This window comes from Nanorana parkeri, unplaced genomic scaffold (genome assembly GCF_000935625.1).
Source record: "Nanorana parkeri isolate BGI_ZX_2015 unplaced genomic scaffold, ASM93562v1 scaffold260, whole genome shotgun sequence".
NCBI lineage: Eukaryota > Metazoa > Chordata > Amphibia > Anura > Dicroglossidae > Nanorana > Nanorana parkeri.
Genome location: NW_017306528.1, coordinates 1,020,757 through 1,037,569, shown reverse-complemented (window position 1 = coordinate 1,037,569; position 16,813 = coordinate 1,020,757). Strand labels below are relative to the sequence as shown.

The 16,813-nt window shown below is 38.3% G+C and overlaps 1 long non-coding RNA gene across 1 annotated transcript; it reads left to right on the top strand.

The window, feature by feature from the left end:
• Positions 1 to 1,159: 1,159 nt before the first annotated feature.
• LOC108787419 lies at positions 1,160 to 16,613 on the top strand. The gene is made up of 3 exons (XR_001941257.1): positions 1,160 to 1,170; positions 10,592 to 10,595; positions 16,473 to 16,613. It is a non-coding gene; the product is annotated as an uncharacterized LOC108787419 (long non-coding RNA).
• Positions 16,614 to 16,813: the final 200 nt, after the last annotated feature.

The following is a 16,813-nucleotide window of genomic DNA, read 5'->3' as shown; positions in this document are numbered from 1 at the left end:
ATGTTCAGATGGGAACGAGTGGTGGAGACACAGGAAAATTTGTACCTATTTGGTAACTTTTTTTAAAAATGTTTTTGCACATATATACTGCTTGTTACCAGTACATATATGCAAACAAATGAGTGTTTAATTCTACTTTAAAGACTCAATATACCCAATCTTGTGTAAGAGAAAAAAAAACAACTGTATTTTTGCTTGTGCATCATTGGATGATAGAAGTCAGCAGATCTTCACTTCTTTCAAGGAAGGAAAATTCCCTTGTAAAATGATAATTACCTTGCAAAGTGAACAGCTTTGATTTAAGCAAATCAACCCCATACTCTTTCAAAATGACAGAAGGAAGCATAATCTATGCAGTCCATTGAATTTATCATCTACATCAATAACAGCTGTATATAAACCAAACTGCTCTGGAAGCAGCCAAGCCATGGTTTGCCAACATAATATTTTTGCTAAAACCATTATAGTGTCGGTCAAAAAGGAACCTCTCGGCTATGCCTAGGTTTTATTCAGGAAAAACTGAAAGATAGAATATTTTGTCTTACATTCCAGTCTAGAAATACAAGTAACTGGCACGTACTTGATGACTCAAGGCAATCTGAAAACCCCCCAGCTATGACAACCAGGTTTAAGATTTTTCGATCATCCATTGCAGTAACCTTGCACTCCTCTCACTTTTGTACAGTATGCAGCTTGCCTTTAGGTGACTACACACAGCCTAATTTTGGGAAGATTAGATTGTTTTTAGCTGATCTCCAGGTAACCCGTATTTGTAGCTGTGACTTTTGAGGAAACTATATATTTAGGCTGATATAATCAGGATGACTGACTGGTCTGTATCAAACAAGCATCTGTGTAACCATTGCTCATATGATCTGACTGAACTATTCTCATGTGTTAAAGCCAGGGTTGATTTAGTTGCTCCTATCTTTACATGTATGGCTTTCTTTTCTTATGAAAAACCTCATGTAAAATAAGTATATGTGGATATACAGAGAGCGGCCATTCTGCTCTCTTGCTTTGGTAGGACTCTGCCCATAGTTTGATTTTCTGCTGTCAATAAAGGTGAATTATTTAATGTAGATTGTAAACTAGCAATTAAAATGCCACTGAAGGTAATCCAGTGGGTCAGGTACACACCGCTGTCTCCCAACCTTCTTCTGGTGTTTTGTTTGTAGCTTTTAGCTTGCTATTGTCGCAGTTTCACCATTACATGATGATTTATAACAGATGTGATGTCTAACACTTAGGAATGATTGGAGACTATAGCAGGTAAAGTTTGACTATGATTGGCTGCAAGACAAATGTAGTATTGCTGCTAGAGTTCCACACATAAATGAGCTTGTTACTGGTGTCCACCAAATGAAGACTTTTTAAAGCTGTATATAATAAACTTGTCATTATCACCTGAGATGCATTGTGGTTGATGTACTAAAGGCAAATTGGCTGTTCACTTTTTAAGGGATTTTCCCTCAGCTTAGTGAATTTGGGAAAGCTCTGCTGACTTCCTCATCCACCCATGAGCTAGCAAAAATACAGATTTTTATTTATTTTCCTGGCACGTGTTTAAATATTCTTTGCAAAGGGAATTTTCACCACATTCACTAGAATAAGAGAAAATTCCATTGCAAAGTGAAAATTCCCTTTTTTCTTTTAGTAAATGAACCCCATACTGTATGCTATGACTTGGGCACCCTTGGCCAGATTACACATCCTGCTCATTTTCTATGACAAAAATTAACACTCTAAATGTAAACAATATATTTCTACAAAATTTAAACATGATCTTTGGACATCTAGTGCTCCCCTCATACTCTTTACCACCCCTCTTTCTAACTAATTGCCATCTTAGTTTAAAAGCTGCTTTTACTTAGTGATCACGTGATTTGCTAGACATGGATTCCTCTCTCTTCCTCAATGCAAACGGGAATGGTCCTTCCTCAGGTGCTTAGGTTGCTGTTAGGGTGCTGCTAGGGTGCCTTGGAATTTCCCATTGGCTGGTCCAGTGATAGGGTCCCCTCAGGTCCTTAAGACTTGACTGGACCCTGTGAAATGACATTGCAATTATGGGACCTGTCGGTGCATGCACACTGTAGCACTTGTATCCACTTTCAGAAAAAGTTTCAATGATGGCCACATGATGACGCACATAGGTGAGTTGTTTTTTAAGCGATGGTAATTGGGTGGATTTGTGATTCCATCACTTCCATCACAAATCCAGAAAACAAATGGTTTATTACTCATTTAATGATGGGGGAAGAAAGCCATGCAAATAATGATTATATTTTCCAAGGGCAATGCATACATACACACACACACACTAGTTCATAGCATCACTAAAGCTTCACATTACAAAGTAACATATAAATAGTTTTATAATAGTAGGCTGTATTAAACTTGGTGGTTCTTGCATGGTTAGCCATGGGGCCATAAAAAAACATGTTGTGTGCATTGCTTGGTCCACTGTGGTTATTTTAGGAATAATTTATTTGTGAATTAGTGATGAAAGCGAAGATGTATAAATACTATACTGAAATAATATACTATACTTAAATAAATAGCAGTACTACACTGCACAAAAGCAAAAATAGGTAGACAGAGTTGCTTATTTTGCTTATTTTGTATTACTTGTTTGTTTCAAATTGGTTAATTACAAACATAATTGTAAGTTAAAATGTGCTTGAATATGCTGTATTTTAGTTTGTTCTCTACTGCTAGAGAACTTAGATACAACTACTGTATATGTAACGATAAACTATAAGATTTTCTACAATTAGTTTCAGATACACATCTCATTTTATTAGTTGTATTGCATAAATATAACACACAAAATGAAGAGAAATTGTCCTTGCATTGGAAACAATCAAAATGATCTTCCCTGATGTGAAATTTCAGCCGTTTCAAGGTCAAAGGTCAGCCTGTGTTTGACCTGTACCATTTAAATGTCAAAGGTTATCTTGATCTCATTGCAGTTGCAAAAACTCTTCAGTGTTTTACTATTTCAAGTAGACTGACAAGAGAATGTTAAGAAAGACTACCTGATCATCTCAGTAGGCCATTGGTAATCTGTTGTGCCGAACTGCATCCAATGTATTACATTTCCCTTTTAAACCTTATTATGAAAGTTTCAGTATGAAAACATTTGCTAAACTGCGTTTTTGTGCTTTGTGAAATCCCACCGGAGTGTGGATGTGGTAAATCAAGAAAACATAAATCAATGTAACACATACAACATATACAGATCTTGTATACAAGGCAGAGTTAAGCAAAACTTCCTGAGTAAATGGCTTTTGAAGAAAACAGGCAACCTTATGGTTATAGCAATCAGATGAGTTCCCGTTGAACTGCAAAAAAAATAAAATAAAGGCAATTCTGTTACTTGGAGTTAGAAATAAGGTGTAAGAAACACTTTCATGCTTTTCTTTCATACTTCTGTTCCTGATTTATCCATAAGTGATCGGTTTTGGCACTACATCTGGTTACATTTGCAACAATTTAGCACACAGCTGCAAGAAGCTGTTAGTTGTTCAAAATGGTGATATAATGAATGTAATATTTAACCCCTTCATGACTGAGCTTGTTTTTAGTTTCTGTTTGTTAATGACTGACACACGTTTGACATTTTTGCTGTGTGATTCTTCCACGTCAGTAATATACTTTCTTATAAAGTGCACCCACACATATTATATATTGTTTTTTAGAGGACAGATAGGGCTATATATTTATAGCACATATGTGTGCCTAATGCCTCACTTAGGACAAATAAAATATAAAAAAAGAGGAAAAAAACATAAAGAAAACACTTTTTCCCCAGTTTTGATGTGTAGTATTTTTTAGAAAAACAGCACAGCTAAAAAAAAACAATAAATACATTCATTTATTTGTCCTTTAATTGGAAAAACCTCACATTCCTAGGATTTTAGAAATGTTTCTGTACTTCTCTGCCTAAAACTAAAACCTAACATTTAATCTTTTTTTTTCTAAAAGCTAAAGCTAAAAGTGGTCACCTGGCATACAATGTCACTGTCACTAAGTGTCACAATGTCACATATGTAATTTTTATTTGTTACATTTATTTTAATTTTTTTAACTTTATTTTATTTTTTTTACACTTTTCACTATTTTTCAAATTTGTTTTATTTATTTAATTATATCAAGCAGTCATTGTGAAATAATCTCACTATTACTGCTTGATAATTTAATTAATGTTTGGTTATTATTAGGCTGCTTCAAAGTTAAGAACAGCCAATAATAACCTTAGTGACACTGATCCTGCAGCATTTCAGGATCAGATGTCAATAAAGGTTTTCTGATCAAAAACAATCAGAAAACCAGCAACATTCTTTCAGCAATAGAAACATGAAGCTAAATGTTTCTATTGCTGAAAGTTTAGGAATAAAAAGCCGGTATACATCAGGATTTCCCGATCTATACCAGCTGTCAGCGACGGCTGGAGCTGCAAATGCGGCTCTGCTCTCACTGTCAGACACCCAATAGAAAAAAAAGCTGTTGTTGTAACTGCTTAAAAAGTTTTAGCTGGAGTTTAGCTTTGTCGGGATCCGTCCCGGCGGCGGTGGTCTCAGTATACTGCCAGCTGTAGCTGGCGGTATACTGAGCTTTGGGTCACGGGAGGATGCTAGTTTGTGTCCTCCCGTGACCTTTAGGAGAACTATGGGGGAAAAACACCTACCCCATATGTTATTTAAGTTTATCTAAATCCGCTAGTCCATCTAACAAGGCTGCTGTCCAAGGGTGGCTCCATTGCTCCTCCATAGAGTGGGGTCATTCTAAGACAAGAAGGGTGTTATTCAGATCATCAGGTGAAAGTAAAAGAAATAAAAGCCTAAAAAAGGAAAACTAATGCAGCCACCACATTTAGGGATTGGTAAAATGCAATATTATTTTCATTTTTAGGGTTTAGATGTGCTTTAATTACAGCTTTGGAAAAGCAATTCTGCAAATGAAAAGCTACCTTTTTATATGCCAGTAACGGATTCATATATAATTGTTTGTGAGAGCATATATTTTCGATCTTTATGTTGGAAATAGTTTACTATAGCTGGGAACTTTAAATATGACCTGACCCTAATATCCTTTGAAACAAAATACCATGTACTTTGAACATCCATACATGGCCCAGTGGATATCCCATCTTGCCGATTGCTCTACACCTAAAGCTCATCATAAGATGTCTTTATTCAACCTCAAATACTATGTAACTATGTATTTCCATGGGTGAAGCAATCTTCAGAATAACATGTTCATATATTTATAGACTAGCTCCTCTTGGGAGAGGTGTAGAGGTGTTTGCAAATTCAAAATGTGCCTTGCTATATTAATATTTTAACACAAATGAAGACTGGCTACACACATATGTTGAGGGAGACCTGGATGTAACAAACCACTTAAAGAATTACTTCTGATTAGTCTTCTCAGAAGTAAATGACACTACAAAAACAAGCGGGGGAACATATTGGTTCTAGTGGTGAAGGTTTAATTTCAAGGTTTTTGGAGGCAGGGGTAGGAAATTAACTTAATAAGCAAATGAATATCCATGCTATGTCAATATCCCAACTCTATCCCACCCTCTGTGACAGCTGCAGTGAAAGAAAGAAGCTAACAAACTCCTCCCACAACTATAAAAGCAACAAACACTGCTCTATATCCAACCCTTCAAGTGTGCACTTATTATGTAAATAAACAATGTACTCAAATTATTTCATATATAACAAAATACATATATAGATATATAAATATATCTATATATGTAGATATGTAGATATATAAATATATCTATATAAATAGATATCTATATATATATATAAATATTCCACTAAATTCACTCAGTGTCATATAGTGTCCTCCACATATAAAATGTCCATTAAGTTTGTGACAACAAAGGTCTGTGATAGATCGTGATGTATTCCTTATTCCCAAATGATTTCAAATAAATTATAAATAAATCATGCGTATAATCAAAAATCCATAATCCACTGTGACTTTTTGTGATTCACTCCAATAGGGCTTCCCCGTGATACATCTCCAAGTGCGCAATCACTAGCACACTAACCAGATCCTCTAGACCCTTGGTTCTAAACTGGTTGGTCGTGACCCAAAAGTGGGTCGCGACCCCATATTTAGTGGTGCCTTCCACTTTTCTAGGTGAGGGGCTCCTCAGCTTCCCCCTAGCGCAGCACTGTCAGTTCTCTCAAAGTATGCTGCACAGTGCCGAAAGTCAGCTTGAGGTGGGGTGGGTTGGAGGCAGCTCCATCCATATGTGCATTGTTTACAGCTGCCTTCCATGTCCTGTAGAGGTCCCTGGACGGGAGTGACGTCACATTCTGGCTCCCAGAAACCTCTAAAGGGCTCACAAGGGAGCTGTTCAAGCAATGCACATATGGATGAAGCTCCGTCACAGCACAGCAGCCCACACTGGACCCCAGGCTGAGGATCCACTCCAGTTCTTGTCAGGTTCACACTAGTACAGTGCGTTAATCGCATAGTACCGTGCGACTAACGCTCTGTACCATGCAATCGCACCTACTGTGCATTCGGGTGTGGAAGGTGTGTTGCGTTACCCAAATGCTGTGCGTTCCAGTGCAGTGTGACTTAGGTTGAGACCTAATGACCAAGGACAAATGTGGGTCCTGAGGTTACAAAGGTTGAGAACCACTGCTCTAGATCATAAAGAATGGTCTATAAAAGCTCTGTATACTCTTTTTGGCTTCAAATACCTCTCTTCCCCACTAGGTAACCGATGGTTAATCTGCATAAGATCCCTCTCAGGTTGCTCTAATGTTTCCCTCAATAGTGAATGCCAACTGGTATCGAGCAATCCGTCTCCTCACCTGGAAGCCGATCCAGATGCACTACAATAGCGGCGTCAGCGTGTAGGCTCCTTCCCGACGCACTTTCTCCGTGGGACTTTTTCAAATGGACGAAACGTGTCATGGAGGAGCCTACATGCTGACCAAAAAAATGAATCACATAAAAAAATTGCATATATATACATATATATATACTGTATATATATATCTATATACATATATAGATATATATATACACACACACATACACACACACAATAACCATGGCAGCCTACATAGTGATCAGAAAAAAAAAGTTAAAAAATCAGGTCAAGTGGCAAATCAATAATATATTCTAGCCGACTCTTGAGTAAAGATGCTAGCAGCTTTTGTTTATTATTTGACCATGCCAGCATATCTTTTATTTGGATTTACATTGTAGAAGAAATCACATTTCAAATACATTATACTTCTTATAAGTACAACTAGAAATAAACAGTAACACAAAAAATAAACTACAATGTTTATGACGTAGCAATAAATGCAATCCGAAGATGGGGATTTTTTTTTTTAAATGGCCATGATGCTCCAATGACTTCCATATGTTAATAGTGATTTAGTAGAAAATAATGTAATAGTATACAGAACCAGCAATGTCATTATTTCACATTCTCCAAATCACTTTGCTTTTAAACAGAGCCCTTTCCCATGCTAACGAAGATGAATGTCACTGTGGCTTGCAGCGATGAGGAATTCATCCAGTCACACACCGACATGGCTTCTCCAGGAGAGGAGCCAGGGCTTCCACTTTTCTGCTGGGGAATATGTGAGCCTACCAGTCTTGGCCATCTGTCACTTTGGCACCAACAGGATGTAGCATCAGCAGGGAATTAAACATACACTCCCTATGAGACTTGTCAGTGTTGGGGATACAAAGGGGGAAAAACACGAGCTCCATATAAACAGTAATGGAATGAAAAAAAAACACACATTTGCCTTCTGCTGAAAATTGTGACAGTGAAACGATTACCGCGAAGAGTATCAGGGGGTGCAGACAAACCCAAGAACTGGCAGCTCTTTTGCAGAGATCACCCCTCTATTATGTGTGTTAATGCATTGCAGACTAGTCGTCTATCATACACGGCAGAACACTGCCCTTCTCCAGTTACTCCATGACAGATATAAATTGATATATTATGCAGAAAACAGGAACAGCCACACAACTGAATATATTGTGACCAATTACTTTCTATGCAGCTGTATTTCTTCTTGTGCATAACCAGTGACTGCAAATAATTTGCTGTGAGTATATTGTGCTCTTCTACTATCAAAGTGCACAAACCATCATCTACTATCATCATTCACTTCCAACAATACACTTGGTTTATATTTTACTATGTAAACTTTTTCTTCATCTTTTTCATCTAACAGAAATGTTGTTGATCAGTTAAATGTTTCATGGCTTTTTTTATACAACACATGGCTCTTTCTGCTATTAAAACATAACTTCTACAAACAAGGAATTAGATAAGTGGAACAATAGTACAAACTAAAGGCACATATATATTTTGCCTGTGTAAAATGCTGGAAAGATAATTAAATGGATAAAAAAATGTATGTTTTGCCCTAAGAATGAGAATCCTGCATCAGTTTGGTACATAGACTTGTGGTTTCCTTTAGGTGTAGGAGATTCTTATCGATTGAATTAAGGAGAGTGTCTGGGCAGAGGTGCCAACTGGTTGGTGATTTCCCTATTATACTTTGACAGAGACCATGTGCCCAATGCCTCAACTGACCATGCCCAAAACCAATGAAGCATTCTTGTTATTGAAGTGAATAATACTTGGCCAATTGGTTGCCTCTACCTTAAGATTCAACTGACGTCAGGTCCATTTTATCTTCTGGCAGTGACCATGCCCGAAACCAATTCTTGCTATTGAAGTAAGAGGTATTTGTCTGTTTTATTAACCTGTCTATGTTATACAGGGTCCTTTTTTCACAACTAATGAGTAACAACTAGGGATGCACCGAAGTTTCAGCCGCCAAAACATATCCGCCGAAAATAGCACTTTTGGCAAAATGCCAAAAGTGCTATCTTTCGGATGGAATTGCAGTGCATGCCTTTATTTTTATCATTTTACGTTTCTAAAACTAAAATATTTATACATAAAGTATGGGACAATATGAACTGTAAGATTAATACTCAGAAGGAAACAAGCCCTAGTCTTAAAACCTAACCAAGCAACAAACACATTATCACACTATCTTCATACACAAAACAGTGTGGGACCCTGATGGGGAGCTTTAGTATAGAGCTTTAGTACAGAATCACATAACAGCAAACAGCCTTTCTCATTGGTCCTCAAGAAATACAGGCACAACCAGGAAGAAAACATGTAGCTGTCAATACAAAAGTAATACCAATAAATCTGCGCAACACTGGTTTTCCCTCCAAGCTTTGAGTCTCTCTGTATTGAATCCACGCAAAGCTGGCTCCAGACACTTATCAGAGGTAGGCATTGGTGGGCACACTTAATATGGAACAAATAGGAATATGCGACATGAAGGATGTGAAGTGGGCGGGGGTAGGAGGGTTGGGTGGAGAGCATACACTGCCATACAGTCATCTCAGAGATTTAGAGAGCTAAGCCTATATTACAGGTGACAGGTCACTGTTTTTTAAACCTTGAATATGTTTAGGAACAGCAGGACTCTCAGTTGGAATACTTAATGGTTCATATATACAATATGTATAGGGACCGTTTGTTCCACCATTTCTGGTCTAATGTACTTTCAGGGAGGACATTTGATACATATCAACTGACACAAATAGACTGCATATGTCATATTACAAGTACAGCAGCTAATAATGTTGAAACAAAGTAGGACAGAAGGTTGGTTTAGTGAGTTTATCTGGGATTGTTTGGTACAGAAGCCCATGCAGAGGAGATTCAGAGGCCACGACATTTACAAAGACTGCATGGAGGACAGGCAAGGTCAGTCAAGTGAGGCTGATAAGGGGAAGACATCCATTTTCCTTACCTGACCCACAAATAAATTTGAACAAATATGGACAAATTTGGGAGAAAGCTTGCATGACTGGGGATGAAGGTCTGAAATTAGATATTATGTATATTATGTGGGATAACACTTCTATTTTTTCTTCAGTCTTGGTTTCATCTTAAACTGTATATATAATGAGTGGGCACAACCCTTTAATGGAGAGTTTAATAAGTGTTATTGAACATTGTGCTACATATATAAATGAATAAAAGCTCACAAAATAGTTTTACAACAGTAACTTTTAATTTGTAAGCATGTTGTGAAGATCAAGACCCCTCCTAAGACTTCAACTGTTTGGATAAAACCTGAAACAGTTGGAAAGGGGATTCCAGCTCTAGAGGTTTGAAGTGTATCTCTAAGAAAAACTTTTTATTTACTGCTGTGTCCCCATTGAGGAAATCCAACCCTCTATTTGTACTGGTCACCATTGTCACTGTGAAATACATTTCAGAGCTGTCCCCAGAACAAGGTAAGGGGAAATCTTCTAATGAGGACATCTGTTCTGAGCACAACTGTCTAATTGGGGAATTCCCATCACCTTGGGAGATTTCCTCTAATGTCCGTAATGTTGTGTCTCTGGGATAGATAGGATGTTAAGGGAAATTTCCCCAAGGGTACACAGATAGCAAAAAAAAAAAAAAACCTGATCTGGGTTTCAATCCTTCCCTACTTTATCTAAAGCTAAAAAAAAGTATAGGCTAAACATACACTATAAACTGGAGGAAGGTAAAATGCTGGCAAGCAGTGTCCAGAAAAGTCACACAGATAGTCTGTCATGCTTATCAAAGGAATATTGAGTTCTGTGAATTTCCGATGTAAGTACATTTTTAGGAGGCCATGTATGATGCCTCATTTTCCCTTCTAGGTCTTGTCATCGGTGACCATGTGTGGAGTCTTTTCCAGCCAGAGTTCGGTATTGTAGTGGAAAAGATGCCCTCTGGCAACATAACTGACAGCATGATACATTATGTGAAAGTGTAATTCCAAATATTTAGTGTCAACATAACAATTAATCACTGCTTGTAGACTGCCACACCAATGGCTATGTGCCTATGTTTGGTCAAGCTCTCGGTGTTGCCATATTTGTAAGGGAGCATCCTGCCTAATTGTAGCCCAACTTTGTCAGAGAGAAGAAACTTTGTCCCTATACATCTTGTTCTGGTGTTACCTGCCTCTGATGTACATACTTCAGATCAGGAGCTGCAGGAGACCAGCACATAATCTAGTACTGGGACCCACGTGCTGGGAGTTGAGAGATGAGCTGGAAGGATTTTGCTGCCTCTCCCTCTCCAGAGCGTGCAATCATTGCTGCCCTTGTCAAACTACTCTACTAACAATGTTTCAATCACCCGTTCACAGCCGGGGTATTTGCAAAATCTTATTCATGCAGCTCTCAGGCCATTACAGCAAATTTCTCTACACTCCCTGGCTTGAACTGCAATTCTCAAATACTGATTACTCTGTACAAATGGGTAACAGGCAACCAAACAAACAAGCAGGGGTCAGACGCACCACACCAAGCATTTATATTCTTTCTAGTGTCATTTTACTAACATAAATTACCCACTAGTCATGTCCATTTACATCTGTGATTGCATACATTTCGCTGTAGTACTATACAGTGACCTTATTAATGATTTGAAATTACCAGATCAGATTACACTACTCTGAGCCACAAAAAAATCTAAGCATGCATAGGATTGCAGTGAAATTTGAGAAAACCCCACTGTATCTTTGTTATGTGTTTCTATTCACACAGCATACCTAAAATAATATTCTAAAGTGTAGAATAGCTTGCAATGTGCAATTAGGGGACCGAATGAGGGACAGTTTTTTTAAGTGCATTAACATACCATGTACCACCCAAGCCTTATTATGTTAGGAAACATTTATTACTACCCAATTTTTTGGTAAAACATAAAAGACGGGGTCACGTCGGGTAAATAGACACCAAACACGTGAAACCTTAAAATTGTGCTCGCCTGCGAAATCGCAAAAATACTACCACACCCAAAACTGGCCATAGGCGATGCTTCAAAAGCTTTTACCGCTTATCAATTTGAAGTTAACAGTGATTGATGGCCCTAAAATTATTGCTCACACTCTGACGTTCGCAATGATACGTAATAATGGGCACAATCGTCGTTTTTGCGCGTCTATGTGGGGATGGGGGACTTTAGAAATTTTATTGCGGGTTTTTTTTGTGTGTACATTTTTTTTTGTGACCCTTAACTTAACTAAAGTATACCTGTAGCCAAAATTTTTTTTTCTTTCACGAGCATTACGGGACACGGATCTCAGTTATTTCTGATACGATCGGGCTATCCTGCCATCTAGAGAAGGATTTGGACACTAGCGAGCAAACAAATCCATTGGCCAGCCAGGTATAGCTCCTCCCACTCCCAGTTTTTTGCTAGTGTCCTAGGAGGATGGACATCTTTTCACTATTGAGAAAAATCTACCCCTTTTTTACAAACAATTTATTTTTTCTCTAAGGTTTGTTTTGGACCTGCTCACAAATTTAGATCGGATCAAAAGTTCCGTACTTATATCTGCCGCCTGGCCTGATTCAATAGAGTATACTATCACAGAGAGAAAATGAAATCACGCCAACTCCAATCAGTGTAAAATCACTTCTCCTTTATTGTTCTCCTTTTCAGGGTTTTAATTTAACAGGTGAACGTTTATATCTGAGAGTAGCATTGCAGAAAAGCGTTTTAGTTTATATATTCTAGCTTATCATTGGTTAGATCCATTTATGCATAACTTCCTGCCAAGATGTTTATAGATGTTTATATCTTTCGTCTTGGGTGTTGTCTGAAGAGGAGGCGCCAACTTGGTTCCTATTTCTACTGCGTACTTCGGATCTGGGGGGGTGCTTAGCACCAATTTCTGAGTAAGGTTTTGAGGAAGGCAAACGAGCAAAAAGCAAATTAACATATATATTACAATTGTCTATTGAGATAGGCATTTTGTCATAATTGTACTTAACCACTTCCATTACAGGTTTACCACATGAATGTTCAAAGCTCAGCTGATGCCTGCTTTGGGTGTAAGGTCCTTCAGGCTGCACTTTAAGCAGCCCTCAGTTTTATTCTCCTTGTTATGCGGGCTTAGAGTCACAGCACAATGAAATATGACTCAAGACACGTTTACGTGCATTTTGTGTGCATATTTCATATGGTTTCCTCTTTCTTCTTTTTGTCATCTCCTGTCTCCATTTTGTGGGTTGTGCCTGTGTTTGTTGGAAATATGGACATGTGACTAGAAAATGCACTAATATTGAATATTCAGTGCATTTTGATGCATTTTCCATGCAATTTAATTCTCTATAATTGTACACTCTATTTTACCATAATGCTCAAAAGATGCCGCAAAAAGGACTTTTCAAAAATGTGATGCACTGGAACTGGAACTCACTGATGTGAAGATCTTTATAGATTTTAATGGTGACTGGTTTACATGGTGACATATGCTTTAAGTGCCCTGTGATCCTGCGTTATAGCACGTATATAATGCAATGGTGTGAATGGGCCCTTAATGTAACACTCTTAAATATGACATACAGAGAGACCCTACGGCTGGTCCAAGGGTAAGCTAAGTAATCTACAACTGTGTCTTCTTTCTTTGGCCATCGGGTGACCACTAACTATGTTAATCCTACAGGCTGGGGTATCATTGTCCCGCTACTTGGCTGAACTATTGACATCTAATGGATGACAGAAGTGCATTCTGCACTGCGCAAACATGCAGTCAGTGTACAATGTAAAAAAAAATAGTAAGCAGACATGTACAGGAATTTTGTTTCCTTGCCAGAATAGACCCAAAACGTTTCTTTAATTAAAAAACTCTATGCTGCTTCTTGATGTGCAACTTTTTCATTTCCTAATGATTTGCTGTTTCCCACAGCACTAGTTCTGCTTCCTGGTCTTAGGGTGGCTCATTTTCCTTGCAGGGTCCTATGAAGCAAGCTTTGCATGCACACTCCCAGCTGGGGCCAAAGCTGAATACACGTTGTGTGCAACTATACAATGTGCATTCCAACTATACAATGTGACGACAAGACATTCCCCTTGTGGGGATTAGCTCAAAATAGTAGCGCATAAAGGACGCATCCACTCGCTGTAATCGTCATTCAAGGGCTTCCTTGCCCACTTTTATTAAATGAAAGTTCACAAAACCGAACAATTACCCTCGCAGGGGTTCTTTAGCATCTCATGGCAGCACCTGCCCATCCAGCCTCCTGGCTTTGCATTTGCTGCTCCGGCCTCAGCCCACTGTCTGTTCCTCCAGACAGCCTCAGTCGTGTGCTAACCTGCACACTGGGGGTTCTTCCCAATCCGCAGCACCCTGCTGCACTGGACTCCACTCTGACTCCTGGGTGGAGCTTTCCTGTCTCCCAGGTGGAGTCTTGAACCCTTCCCAACAACTTTACTTTAAAGGCTGTGCACACCTGTGCCATCAGCATGCGTTGGCCACTCAGATTCTGGACACAGGAATGGAGATAACGCATTGGCATTGCCATGCACTGCCACACCCTGCTTCGCCCTCCTAAATGCTAAAATATGGAAAGCTCCTGGAGCCTGTGCTGTCACTTATGACCTGATAGACTGTGCACATGCTAACCCACAGAAGGTTTACGGAAGATGCACTGTGTGATCTGGAGCTGGCTGCAAAAGTAATACTTGAAAGTGTTTGTACACATACAGTATATGTAGTAAATAATGTGATGGGGAATGTCTCCATGGTTCATTATAATGCACTCATGTAAGGAAGTTCTTATACTTTAAGTACAATTAAATATCTGTGTATGGTATGTGTAGTGTACATAAATGACTACATCTAAAGAAAAGCACAATCTCTTTCTCCAGTAAACTCCAGTAAAATGAGATAATTAAGCAGAGTATGCAAAACCGTGTCTGTGAATTATTTCTTTATTTGCATCCTGGAAATTCTTAATCCATCACTAATATACAGAAAATGATAAATAGTAACATTCCACTGTACACCATAATGTGTGTGAATAGTTAATGCCTGTATGAATGGGTGTGATTTTTTTGGTTAAATCAGTGAATCAGAACATTCCTGTTTCTAGCTACTCCACCTACTGATTCTCACAAAACCGAGAGAGTTGCTGTCATCCCAGGAAATGCAGACACGAGAGGTATGTGTGCATGGGCAGTATCTACAGACAACCCTGAAAAATGACAGGTCTAAAATTGGGACCTGCCACCAACATTCTTGTGTTACACAGTATAATGGGGCAAGAGACACAAAAGAACTGCCAGAGGTGTGTTTATTCATCGGCCAGATGATGGATTTTACTTCCATGCTACAATGCATTTTCAAATGCACAACTGCAAAGACACACAGTACAGTAGACAAAGGTATTCAACTATTAATCCTGCTTGGAAAGCTGGAGAGTGGCCCCTGGGTTGACTTAACTAGAAATGTACTAGAGTAAATGCACTCACCCATTTGACACTTAGCTGAAACACCTTTTTTGTTATTTAATCTCCCTCTTAGTACAATATATTCTGAAAGGGGAAAAAAAATCACATGTTCTGTGGTTTTTCTTTGTGTTCATAATGGAAAACAATAACTCCCAGTTCCATTTTGTCACACAGCCAACATGACTGTATTTTCCATAAGGAACATTTGGGACTGTGTCTATTCTTACCATCTTGTCTTGAATTGTATTGTGATTGTAATGTCTTCCTTATATTGTAAAGCGCTGCGCAAACTGTTGGCGCTATATAAATCTTGTATAATAATAATAATAATAAAAATAATATTCTAACAGGGTGGGCATCGCCAAAACACAACACCCATAATATGCCATTTACGTATGTCATTTTGCCCCATCTGGATAGATATGGACACATATAGGCAAATCCAGTAACAAAACTGAAGACGGAAGGGCTGCATGGTTTGCTGGACCAGTCACAAAACTTTCTGTAGTGCAAGCAACACATAACCATTTATTCTAACGTCTCTACAGGTTCTTAAATAGTGGACCGTATAGTCCCGTGACAACTTTGAACATAAGGCAGATGGCAAAGGTTAAAAAAACACAGCCTTCTATTTTTACAATAGTAGCCATAAAATATAGTAGGATAATATGGTTGGTGGGAAAAAGATGGAGTTAGTAAATAATCATCCTTTCTGTTTGTTAAGGATAATTTGCTCTATGCACTCGGTGGTAAGCAATATTGCATTAGTGCAGATCTTGTTCTTGTGGTTTGTATTGAATGAAAAATTATCCTGTCAATATAAAGTCAACATTCAAACTTACACCATTCCCGTCAACTAGCATATTTGAAAACATAAAAACTAGAGATGCCTGTTTAGAAAAGCCTCTAACAGTAAAGTAAATAATTTTAAAAATTATAAAAAGATTGGAAAAAAGTAATTTTTCGGTAAATATAATGAAGTTTGTAATGTATATGCCATGCTTTACAAAGGCCTGGATTTCCCTTTAAAGAATGGCACTAAAAGAGACTCTATGTGGCAAACAGACAAGCAAGTTCCAACCAGTGATCTGTGCTATTTTTCTCTGTTTAATATGTCATACAGTGATCAGGAAATGTCTGTTTATTTCAGGCCAGCATCCCTTTTGCAGTTATTGGCTCAAATCAGCTTATTGAGGTGAAAGGGAAGAAAATCCGTGGACGGTTGTACCCTTGGGGTGTCGTGGAAGTGGAGAATCCGGAACACAACGACTTCTTGAAACTTCGTACCATGCTGGTGTAAGTATTGTATGCAGTTTACTTGTGGATAGCTTGCTAAGGCACACCCCAACTTTTGGATAATGATGCCCAAGAAATCAATGGTTGTTGTAACAGATTCCCAGGTACATTTGTATTCTGCAAATGTACATGATCTGGGAATTTGATGTTCGATACATCTCTTAATTAACGCTAGACTAGACACATTTGCTGTCA